The sequence below is a fragment of the Carcharodon carcharias genome (assembly GCF_017639515.1).
Source record: "Carcharodon carcharias isolate sCarCar2 chromosome 33 unlocalized genomic scaffold, sCarCar2.pri SUPER_33_unloc_1, whole genome shotgun sequence".
Classification (NCBI taxonomy): Eukaryota; Metazoa; Chordata; class Chondrichthyes; order Lamniformes; family Lamnidae; genus Carcharodon; species Carcharodon carcharias.
The window spans coordinates 1624940-1637312 of NW_024470690.1; the positions used below are offsets into that span (position 1 = coordinate 1624940).

Sequence of the window (12373 nt, forward strand, 5' to 3'; positions counted from 1 at the left end):
GTACGGCATGGGCTTAGATACAGGCTAAAGCTCCCTCTACACTGTCCATATCAAACACTCCCAGGACAGGTACAGCACGGGGTTAGATAAAGACTAAACTCATTCTGCACTGTACCCATCAAACACACACAGGACAGCTACAGCACAGGGTTACAGACAGAGTAAAGCTCCCTCTGCACTGTCTCCATCAAACACTCACAGGACAGTTACACCACAGGGGTAGATACACAGTAAATCTCCCTCAACACTGTCCCCATCAAACACTCCCAGGACATGTACAGCATGGGCTGAGATACAGCCTAAAACTCCCTCTGTACTGTCTCCATCAAACACTCACAGGAGAGGTACACCACAGGGGTAGATACACAGTAAATCTCCCTCAACACTGTACCCATCAAACACTCCCAAGACTGTAACATTACAAGAGTAGATACAGGATAAAGCTCTCTCCTCAATTTCAGTGCATCTAATTCCCAAATTAATACAACAGCCTATTCCATGGCAATGCGAGATGTAATTACTCAAACCACAGCAGCACAGGGTGAGATACAGGCTAAAGCTCCCTCTGCACTGTCCCCATCAAACACTCCCAGGACAGGTAAAGCATGGGCTTAAAGACACATTAAAGCTCCCTCTACACTGTCTCCATCAAACACTCCCAGGACAGGTACAGAATGGGGTTAGATACAGAGTAAAGCTCCCTCTACATTGTCCCCATCAAACACTCCCAGGACAGGTACAGCACGGGGTTAGATACAGACTAAAGCTCCCTCTACACTGTCCCCATCTAACACTCCCAGGACAGCTACAGCACGGGGTTAGATACAGACTAAAGCTCCGTCTACGCTGTCCCGATCAAACACTCCCAGGACAGGTAGAGCACAGTGTGAGATACAGGTTAAAGCTCCCTCTACACTGTCCCCATCAAACACTCCCAGGACAGGTACAGCATGGGCTTAGATATAGACTAAAGCACTCTCTGCACTGTGAACATCAAACACTCCCAGGACAGCTGAAGCACGGGGTTAGATACAGAGTAAAGCTCCCTCTACACCATCGCCATCAAACACTCCTAGGACAGCTACAGCACCGTGTGAGATACAGGCTAAAGCTCCCTCTACACTGTCCCTATCAAACACTCCCAGGACAGGTACAGCACGGAGTTAGATACAGATTAAAGCTCCTCCTACGCTGCCCCCATCAAACACTCCCAGGAAATGTACAGCACGGGGTTAGGTACAGACTAGATCTCCCGCCACACTGACCCATCAAACACTCCCAGGACAGGTACAGCACGGGGTTACCTACAGTCAAGCTCCCTCTACACTGTCCCCATCAAACACTACCAGAACAAGTACAGCACGGGGTTAGATACAGACTAAAGCTCATTCTGCACTGTCCCCATCAAACACTCCCAGGACAGCTACAGCACGTGGTTAGATACAGAGTATAGATCCCTCTACACTATCCCCATCGAACACAACCAGGACAGGTACAGCACGGAGATAAATACAGACAAAAGCTCCCTCTACACTGTCCCCATCAAACACTCACAGGACAGGTACAGCAGAGGGTTAGATACAGACTAAAGCCAGGTTTAAACCCAGTTCCTGACAGCTCAGAGCCACTCACAAAGCTACAGAATCCTGTCCCTTCTCTGTAACCGTTTCAATATGAAGTCAGGCTCTCGATGGAGGATGTTACTCAGAGTCTCCCAATGGATTTCAGAATCCACGAGGTTCAAAACGTGACCGGCTTTAAACAGATGATGTCCAACAGCTGGCCAAACATTCTCACAGAAACACTCCGGCCATTTCCCCCACACCGTAACAGTGAGCACTGAGTCCCCTCCTCCTCACTCCTAACCATCACCATCCACCAGGGGAAAGTACAGAACTTGTCCCAGTTAGATACGGCACAGCAGGGTCACAGGTCAGACACTTACTGCTTCCTAGCCTGGGCTTGTGTGTTCCTCTTGAGCCACACTCATTGGCCATACATGCTCATGGGGCAAGAGCAGGCACGGTGGCGACGAGCTCTTGGTCAGACTGAACACAAGGTAAGAATCGTACCTGTGACACTGCGGGGCTGTCAGGATTAGTGCTCATTGCACGAGTCAGTTTCAGATTCCACCTGCAACATAATCAGAGAAAAAGATGAGTTAGAAAGATGAACACAATTCAGGTTGGTCAGGTGCAAGGGCCAGAGGGAAAAAGGTTTGCAATTGTATGAAGCTATTCACTCCCGACAGGTATAGCACAGGGTGAGATACAGGCTAAAGCTCCCTCTGCACTGTCCCCATCAAACACTCCCAGGACAGGTACGGCATGGGCTTAGATACAGGCTAAAGCTCCCTCTACACTGTGCATATCAAACACTCCCAGGACAGGTACAGCATGGGCTTAAATACACATTAAAGCTCCTTCTACACGGTCTCCATCAAACACTCCCAGGACAGGTACAGAATGGGGTTAGATACAGAGTAAATCTCCCTCTACATTGTCCCCATCAAACACTCCCAGGACAGCTACAGCACGGGGTTAGATACAGACTAAAGCTCCGTCTACACTGTCCCGATCAAACACTCCCAGGACAGGTAGAGCACAAGGTGAGATACAGGCTAAAGCTCCTTCTACACTGTCCCCATCAAAGTCTCCTAGGATAGGTGCAGTACAGCACGAGGTTAGATACAGAGTAACGCTCCCTCTACACTGGCCCCATCAAACACTCCCAGGACAGGTACAGCATGGGCTTAGATATAGACTAAAGCACTCTCTGCACTGTGAACATCAACCAGGACAGGTACAGCACGGAGTTAGATACAGACTAAAGCTCCCTCTACACTGTCTCCACCAAACACTCACAGGACAGTTACACCACAGGGGTAGATACACAGTAAATCTCCCTCAACACTGTACCCATCAAAAACTCCCAAGACAGGCACATTACAGGAGAAGATACAGGATAAAGCTCTCTCCTCAATTTCAGTGCATCTAATTCCCAAATTAATACAACAGCCTATTCCATGGCAATGCGAGATGTAATTACTCAAACCAATGGGCCTGTAACCTCTGCACGAGATCCACCATTTCGGACAGACTGTGTGGTGGGACAAGGGCTCCAGGAGATTTTGTCACTGTCCAGCAGCTTTTATTTCTGACTTACAATGAACAGACATCGGCCTCTGTCTCCTCCACTACTCCCAGCAGACAGAACTGGATTTAAACCCAGCTCCTGACAGCTCAGAGCCACTCACAAAGCTACAGAATCGTGCTCCTTCTCTGTATCGGTTTCAATGTCAAGTCAGGCTCTCGATGGAGGAGGTTACTCAGAGTCTCCCAATGGATTACAGAATCCACGAGGTTCAAAACGTGACCTGCTTTAAACAGATGATGTCCAACAGCTGGCCAAACATTCTCACAGAAACTCTCCGGCCATTTCCCCCACACAGTAACAGTGAGCACTGAGTCCCCTCCTCCTCACTCCTAACCATCACCATCCACCAGGGGAAAGTACAGATCTTGTCCCAGTTAGATACGGCACAGCAGGGTCACAGGTCAGACACTTACTGCTTCCTAGCCTGGGCTTGTGTGTTCCTCTTGAGCCACATCATTGGCCATACATGCTCATGGGGCAAGAGCAGGCACGGTGGCGACGAGCTCTTGGTCAGACTGAACACAAGGTAAGAATCGTACCTGTGACACTGCGATGCTGTCAGGATTAGTGCTCATTGCACGAGTCAGTTTCAGTTTCCAATCTGCAACATAATCAGAGAAAATGCTCAGTTACAAAGATGAACACAATTCAGGTTGGTCAGGTGCAAGGGCCAGAGGTAAAAAGATTTGCAATTGTATGAAGCTATTCACTCACGACAGGTACAGCACAGGGTGAGATACAGGCTAAAGCTCCCTCTGCACTGTCCCCATCAAACACTCCCAGGACAGGTACAGAATGGGCTGAGATACAGACTAAAGCTCCTCTCTGCACTGTCCCCATCAAACACTCCCAGGACATGTACAGCATGGGCTGAGATACAGCCTAAAACTCCCTCTGTACTGTCTCCATCAAACACTCACAGGAGAGGTACACCACAGGGGTAGATACACAGTAAATCTCCCTCAACACTGTACCCATCAAAAACTCCCAAGGTAGGTACATTACAGGAGAAGATACAGGATAAAGCTCTCTCCTCAATTTCAGTGCATCTAATTCCCAAATTAATACAACAGCTTATTCCATGGCAATGCGAGATGTAATTACTCAAACCAATGGGCCTGTAGCCTCTGCACGAGATCCACCATTTCAGACAAGCTGTGTGGTGGGACAAGGGCTCCAGGAGATTTTGTCACTGTCCAGCAGCTTTTATTTCTGACTTACAATGAACAGACATCGGCCCTGTCTCCTCCACTACTCCCAGAAGACAGAACTGGGTTAAACCCAGCTCCTGACAGCTCAGAGCCACTCACAAAGCTATAGAATCCTGTCCCTTCTCTGTATCGGTTTCAATGTCAAGAGAGGCTCTCAATGGTGGAGGTTACTCAGAGTCTCCCAATGGATTACAGAATCCACGAGGTTCAAAACGTGATCTGCTTTAAACTGTTGATGTCCAACAGCTAGCCAAACATTCTCACAGAAACTCTCCGGCCATTTCCCCCACACCGGAACAATGAGCACTGAGTCCCCTCCTCCTCACTCCTAACCATCACCATCCACCAGGGGAAAAGTAGAGAACGTGTCCCAGTTAGATACGGCACAGGAGGGTCACAGGTCAGACACTTACTGCTTCCTAGCCTGGGCTTGTGTGTTCCTCTTGAGCCACATCATTGGCCATACATGCTCATGGGGCAACAGCAGGCACGGTGGCGACGAGCTCTTGGTCAGACTGAACACAAGGTAAGAATCGTACCTGTGACACTGCGATGCTGTCAGGATTAGTGCTCATTGCACGAGTCAGTTTCAGTTTCCAATCTGCAACATAATCAGAGAAAATGCTGAGTTACAAAGATGAACACAATTCAGGTTGGTCAGATGCAAGGGCCAGAGGTAAAAAAATTTGCAATTGTATGAAGCCATTCACTCACCACAGGTACAGCACAGGGTGAGATACAGGCTAAAGCTCCCTCTGCACTGTCTCCATCAAACACTCCCAGGACAAGTACAGAATGGGCTGAGATACAGACTAAAGCTCTCTCTGCACTGTCCCCATCAAACACTCCCAGGACATGTACAGCATGGGCTGAGATACAGCCTAAAACTCCCTCTGTACTGTCACATCAAACACTCACAGGAGAGGTACACCACAGGGGTAGATACACAGTAAATCTCCCTCAACACTGTACCCATCAAAAACTCCCAAGGCAGGTACATTACAGGAGAAGATACAGGATAAAGCTCTCTCCTCAATTTCAGTGCATCTAATTCCCAAATTAATACAACAGCCTTATTCCATGGCAATGCGAGATGTAATTACTCAAACCAATGGGCCTGTAGCCTCTGCACGAGATCCACCATTTCAGACAGGCTGTGTGGTGGGACAAGGGCTCCAGGAGATTTTGTCACTGTCCAGCAGCTTTTATTTCTGACTTACAATGAACAGACATCGGCCTCTGTCTCCTCCACTACTCCCAGCAGACAGAACTGGGTTTAAACCCAGCTCCTGACAGCTCAGAGCCACTCACAAAGCTATAGAATCCTGTCCCTTCTCTGTATCGGTTTCAATGTCAAGAGAGGCTCTCAATGGTGGAGGTTACTCAGAGTCTCCCAATGGATTACAGAATCCACGAGGTTCAAAACGTGATCTGCTTTAAACTGTTGATGTCCAACAGCTGGCCAAACATTCTCACAGAAACTCTCCGGCCATTTCCCCCACACCGGAACAATGAGCACTGAGTCCCCTCCTCCTCACTCCTAACCATCACCATCCACCAGGGGAAAAGACGAGAACGTGTCCCAGTTAGATACGGCACAGCAGGGTCACAGGTCAGACACTTACTGCTTCCTAGCCTGGGCTTGTGTGTTCTTCTTGAGCCACATCATTGGCCATACATGCTCATGGGGCAACAGCAGGCACGGTGGCGACGAGCTCTTGGTCAGACTGAACACAAGGTAAGAATCGTACCTGTGACACTGCGATGCTGTCAGGATTAGTGCTCATTGCACGAGTCAGTTTCAGTTTCCAATCTGCAACATAATCAGAGAAAATGCTGAGTTACAAAGATGAACACAATTCAGGTTGGTCAGATGCAAGGGCCAGAGGTAAAAAAATTTGCAATTGTATGAAGCCATTCACTCAAGACAGGTACAGCACAGGGTGAGATACAGGCTAAAGCTCCCTCTGCACTGTCTCCATCAAACACTCCCAGGACAAGTACAGAATGGGCTGAGATACAGACTAAAGCTCTCTCTGCACTGTCCCCATCAAACACTCCCAGGACATGTGCAGCATGGGCTGAGATACAGCCTAAAACTCCCTCTGTACTGTCTCCATCAAACACTCACAGGAGAGGTACACCACAGGGGTAGATACACAGTAAATCTCCCTCAACACTGTACCCATCAAAAACTCCCAAGGCAGGTACATTACAGGAGAAGATACAGGATAAAGCTCTCTCCTCAATTTCAGTGCATCTAATTCCCAAATTAATACAACAGCTTATTCCATGGCAATGCGAGATGTAATTACTCAAACCAATGGGCCTGTAGCCTCTGCACGAGATCCACCATTTCAGACAGGCTGTGTGGTGGGACAAGGGCTCCAGGAGATTTTGTCACTGTCCAGCAGCTTTTATTTCTGACTTACAATGAACAGACATCGGCCTCTGTCTCCTCCACTACTCCCAGCAGACAGAACTGGGTTTAAACCCAGCTCCTGACAGCTCAGAGCCACTCACAAAGCTATAGAATCCTGTCCCTTCTCTGTATCGGTTTCAATGTCAAGAGAGGCTCTCAATGGTGGAGGTTACTCAGAGTCTCCCAATGGATTACAGAATCCACGAGGTTCAAAACGTGATCTGCTTTAAACTGTTGATGTCCAACAGCTGGCCAAACATTCTCACAGAAACTCTCCGGCCATTTCCCCCACACCGGAACAATGAGCACTGAGTCCCCTCCTCCTCACTCCTAACCATCACCATCCACCAGGGGAAAAGACGAGAACGTGTCCCAGTTAGATACGGCACAGCAGGGTCACAGGTCAGACACTTACTGCTTCCTAGCCTGGGCTTGTGTGTTCCTCTTGAGCCACATCATTGGCCATACATGCTCATGGGGCAACAGCAGGCACGGTGGCGACGAGCTCTTGGTCAGACTGAACACAAGGTAAGAATCGTACCTGTGACACTGCGATGCTGTCAGGATTAGTGCTCATTGCACGAGTCAGTTTCAGTTTCCAATCTGCAACATAATCAGAGAAAATGCTGAGTTACAAAGATGAACACAATTCAGGTTGGTCAGATGCAAGGGCCAGAGGTAAAAAAATTTGCAATTGTATGAAGCCATTCACTCAAGACAGGTACAGCACAGGGTGAGATACAGGCTAAAGCTCCCTCTGCACTGTCTCCATCAAACACTCCCAGGACAAGTACAGAATGGGCTGAGATACAGACTAAAGCTCTCTCTGCACTGTCCCCATCAAACACTCCCAGGACATGTGCAGCATGGGCTGAGATACAGCCTAAAACTCCCTCTGTACTGTCTCCATCAAACACTCACAGGAGAGGTACACCACAGGGGTAGATACACAGTAAATCTCCCTCAACACTGTACCCATCAAAAACTCCCAAGGCAGGTACATTACAGGAGAAGATACAGGATAAAGCTCTCTCCTCAATTTCAGTGCATCTAATTCCCAAATTAATAGCAACAGCTTATTCCATGGCAATGCGAGATGTAATTACTCAAACCAATGGGCCTGTAGCCTCTGCACGAGATCCACCATTTCAGACAGGCTGTGTGGTGGGACAAGGGCTCCAGGAGATTTTGTCACTGTCCAGCAGCTTTTATTTCTGACTTACAATGAACAGACATCGGCCTCTGTCTCCTCCACTACTCCCAGAAGACAGAACTGGGTTTAAACCCAGCTCCTGACAGCTCAGAGCCACTCACAAAGCTATAGAATCCTGTCCCTTCTCTGTATCGGTTTCAATGTCAAGAGAGGCTCTCAATGGTGGAGGTTACTCAGAGTCTCCCAATGGATTACAGAATCCACGAGGTTCAAAACGTGATCTGCTTTAAACTGTTGATGTCCAACAGCTGGCCAAACATTCTCACAGAAACTCTCCGGCCATTTCCCCCACACCGGAACAATGAGCACTGAGTCCCCTCCTCCTCACTCCTAACCATCACCATCCACCAGGGGAAAAGTAGAGAACGTGTCCCAGTTAGATACGGCACAGCAGGGTCACAGATCAGACACTTACTGCTTCCTAGCCTGGGCTTGTGTGTTCCTCTTGAGCCACATCATTGGCCATACATGCTCATGGGGCAACAGCAGGCACGGTGGCGACGAGCTCTTGGTCAGACTGAACACAAGGTAAGAATCGTACCTGTGACACTGCGATGCTGTCAGGATTAGTGCTCATTGCACGAGTCAGTTTCAGTTTCCAATCTGCAACATAATCAGAGAAAATGCAGAGTTACAAAGATGAACACAATTCAGGTTGGTCAGATGCAAGGGCCAGAGGTAAAAAAATTTGCAATTGTATGAAGCCATTCACTCAAGACAGGTACAGCACAGGGTGAGATACAGGATAAAGCTCCCTCTACACTGTCCCCATCAAACACTCCCAGGAGAGGTACAGCACGGGGTTAGATACAGACTAGAGCTCCCTCTACACTGTCCCCATCGAAAACTCCCAGGACAGGTACAGCATGGGCTTAGATACAGACTAAAGCTCCCTCTACACTGTCTCCATCAAACACTCACAGGAGAGGTACACCACAGGGGTAGATACACAGTAAATCTCCCTCAACACTACCCATCAAAAACTCCCAAGGCAGGTACATTACAGGAGAAGATACAGGATAAAGCTCTCTCCTCAATTTCAGTGCATCTAATTCCCAAATTAATACAACAGCTTATTCCATGGCAATGCGAGATGTAATTACTCAAACCAATGGGCCTGTAACCTCTGCACGAGATCCACCATTTCAGACAGGCTGTGTGGTGGGACAAGGGCTCCAGGAGATTTTGTCACTGTCCAGCAGCTTTTATTTCTGACTTACAATGAACAGACATCGGCCTCTGTCTCCTCCACTACTCCCAGCAGACAGAACTGGGTTTAAACCCAGCTCCTGACAGCTCAGAGCCACTCACAAAGCTACAGAATCCTGTCCCTTCTCTGTATCGGTTTCAATGTCAAGTCAGGCTCTCAATGGCGGACGTTACTCAGAGTCTCCCAATGGATTACAGAATCCACGAGGTTCAAAACGTGATCTGCTTTAAACTGTTGATGTCCAACAGCTGGCCAAACATTCTCACAGAAACTCTCCGGCCATTTCCCCCACACCGTAACAGTGAGCACTGAGTCCCCTCCTCCTCACTCCTAACCTTCACAATCCACCAGGGGAAAAGACGAGAACGTGTCCCAGTTAGATACGGCACAGCAGGGTCACAGGTCAGACACTTACTGCTTCCTAGCCTGGGCTTGTGTGTTCTTCTTGAGCCACATCATTGGCCATACATGCTCATGGGGCAAGAGCAGGCACGGTGGCGACGAGCTCTTGGTCAGACTGAACACAAGGTAAGAATCGTACCTGTGACACTGCGATGCTGTCAGGATTAGTGCTCATTGCACGAGTCAGTTTCAGTTTCCAATCTGCAACATAATCAGAGAAAATGCTGAGTTACAAAGATGAACACAATTCAGGTTGGTCAGATGCAAGGGCCAGAGGTAAAAAAATTTGCAATTGTATGAAGCCATTCACTCAAGACAGGTACAGCACAGGGTGAGATACAGGCTAAAGCTCCCTCTGCACTGTCCCCATCAAACACTCCCAGGAGAAGTACAGCAAGGGGTTAGATACAGAGTAAAGCTCCCTCTACACTGTCTCCATCAAACACTCCCAGGACAGGTACAGAATGGGCTGAGATACAGACTAAAGCTCTCTCTGCACTGTCCCCATCAAACACTCCCAGGACATGTACAGCATGGGCTGAGATACAGACTAAAACTCCCTCTGTACTGTCTCCATCAAACACTCACAGGAGAGGTACACCACAGGGGTAGATACACAGTAAATCTCCCTCAACACTGTACCCATCAAAAACTCCCAAGGCAGGTACATTACAGGAGAAGATACAGGATAAAGCTCTCTCCTCAATTTCAGTGCATCTAATTCCCAAATTAATACAACAGCTTATTTCATGGCAATGCGAGATGTAATTACTCAAACCAATGGGCCTGTAGCCTCTGCACGAGATCCACCATTTCAGACAGGCTGTGTGGTGGGACAAGGGCTCCAGGAGATTTTGTCACTGTCCAGCAGCTTTTATTTCTGACTTACAATGAACAGACATCGGCCTCTGTCTCCTCCACTACTCCCAGCAGACAGAACTGGGTTTAAACCCAGCTCCTGACAGCTCAGAGCCACTCACAAAGCTATAGAATCCTGTCCCTTCTCTGTATCGGTTTCAATGTCAAGTCAGGCTCTCAATGGTGGACGTTACTCAGAGTCACCCAATGGATTACAGAATCCACGAGGTTCAAAACGTGATCTGCTTTAAACTGTTGATGTCCAACAGCTGGCCAAACATTCTCACAGAAACTCTCCGGCCATTTCCCCCACACCGGAACAATGAGCACTGAGTCCCCTCCTCCTCACTCCTAACCATCACCATCCACCAGGGGAAAAGTAGAGAACGTGTCCCAGTTAGATACGGCACAGGAGGGTCACAGGTCAGACACTTACTGCTTCCTAGCCTGGGCTTGTGCGTTCCTCTTGAGCCACATCATTGGCCATACATGCTCATGGGGCAACAGCAGGCACGGTGGCGACGAGCTCTTGGTCAGACTGAACACAAGGTAAGAATCGTACCTGTGACACTGCGATGCCGTCAGGATTAGTGCCCATTGCACGAGTCAGTTTCAGTTTCCAATCTGCAACATAATCAGAGAAAATGCTGAGTTACAAAGATGAACACAATTCAGGTTGGTCAGGTGCAAGGGCCACAGGTAAAAAGATTTGCAATTGTATGAAGCCATTCACTCAAGACAGGTACAGCACAGGGTGAGATACAGGCTAAAGCTCCCTCTGCACTGTCCCCATCAAACACTCCCAGGACAAGTACAGCATGGGGTTCGATACAGAGTAAAGCTCCCTCCACACTGTCTCCATCAAACACTCCCAGGACAGGTACAGCACGGGGTTCGATACAGAGTAAAGCTCCCTCCACACTGTCCATATCAAACACTCCCAGGACAGGTACAGCACGGGGTTCGATACAGAGTAAAGCTCCCTCCACACTGTCCATATCAAACACTCCCAGGACAGGTACAGCACGGGGTAGATACAGAGTAAAGCTCCCTCCACACTGTCCATATCAAACACTCCCAGGACAGCTACAGCATGGGCTTAAATACAGATTAACGCTCCTTCTACACTGTCTCCATCAAACACTCCCAGGACAGGTACAGAATGGGCTGAGATACAGACTAAAGCTCTCTCTGCACTGTCCCCATCAAACACTCCCAGGATATGTACAGCATGGGCTGAGATACAGACTAAAGCTCCCTCTACACTGTCCCCATCAAACACTACCAGGAGAGGTACAGCATGGGCTTAGATACAGACTAAAGCGCCCTCTACACTGTCCCCATCAAAAACTCCCAGGACAGCGACAGCACGGTGTTAGATACAGACTAAAGCTCCCTCTCCACTATCCCCATCAAACACTCCCAGGACAGCGCCAGTACGGGGTTAGATACAGAGCAAAGCTCCCTTTACACTGTCCCCTACAAACAATCCCAGCACAGCAAAAGCACGGGGTTAGATACAGACTAAAGCTCCCTCTACACTGTCCACATCAAACACTCCCAGGACAGCTACAGCACTGGGTTAGATAGAGTAAAGCTCCCTCTACACCGTCACCATCAAACACTCCTAGGAGAGATAGAGCACAGGGTGAGATACAGGCTAAAGCTCCCTCTGCAATGTCCCCATCAAACACTCCTAGGACAGCTACATCAGAGGGTGAGATACAGGATAAAGCTCCCTCTACACTGTCCCCATCAAACACTCCCAGGACAGCTACAGCACGGGGTTAGATAGAGTAAAGCTCCCTCTACACCGTCACCATCAAACACTCCTAGGAGAGATAGAGCACAGGGTGAGATACAGACTAAAGCTCCCTCTGCAATGTCTCCACCAAACACTC

At 48.6% G+C, this 12373-nt stretch overlaps 1 long non-coding RNA gene across 50 annotated transcripts in view; it reads right to left on the bottom strand.

Moving 5' to 3' along the window:
- LOC121274155 overlaps positions 1 to 12373 on the bottom strand; it is a 125645-nt gene that overhangs the window by 18747 nt on the left and 94525 nt on the right. For all 50 annotated transcript variants that reach the window (XR_005942190.1, XR_005942199.1, XR_005942177.1 and 47 more), the window contains 8 exons: positions 11035 to 11096; positions 9754 to 9815; positions 8418 to 8605; positions 7205 to 7392; positions 5993 to 6180; positions 4781 to 4968; positions 3696 to 3757; positions 2073 to 2133 (listed from right to left, as the gene is read on the bottom strand). This is a non-coding gene — a long non-coding RNA (uncharacterized LOC121274155). The remainder of the gene's footprint in view (positions 1 to 2072; positions 2134 to 3695; positions 3758 to 4780; positions 4969 to 5992; positions 6181 to 7204; positions 7393 to 8417; positions 8606 to 9753; positions 9816 to 11034; positions 11097 to 12373) is intronic.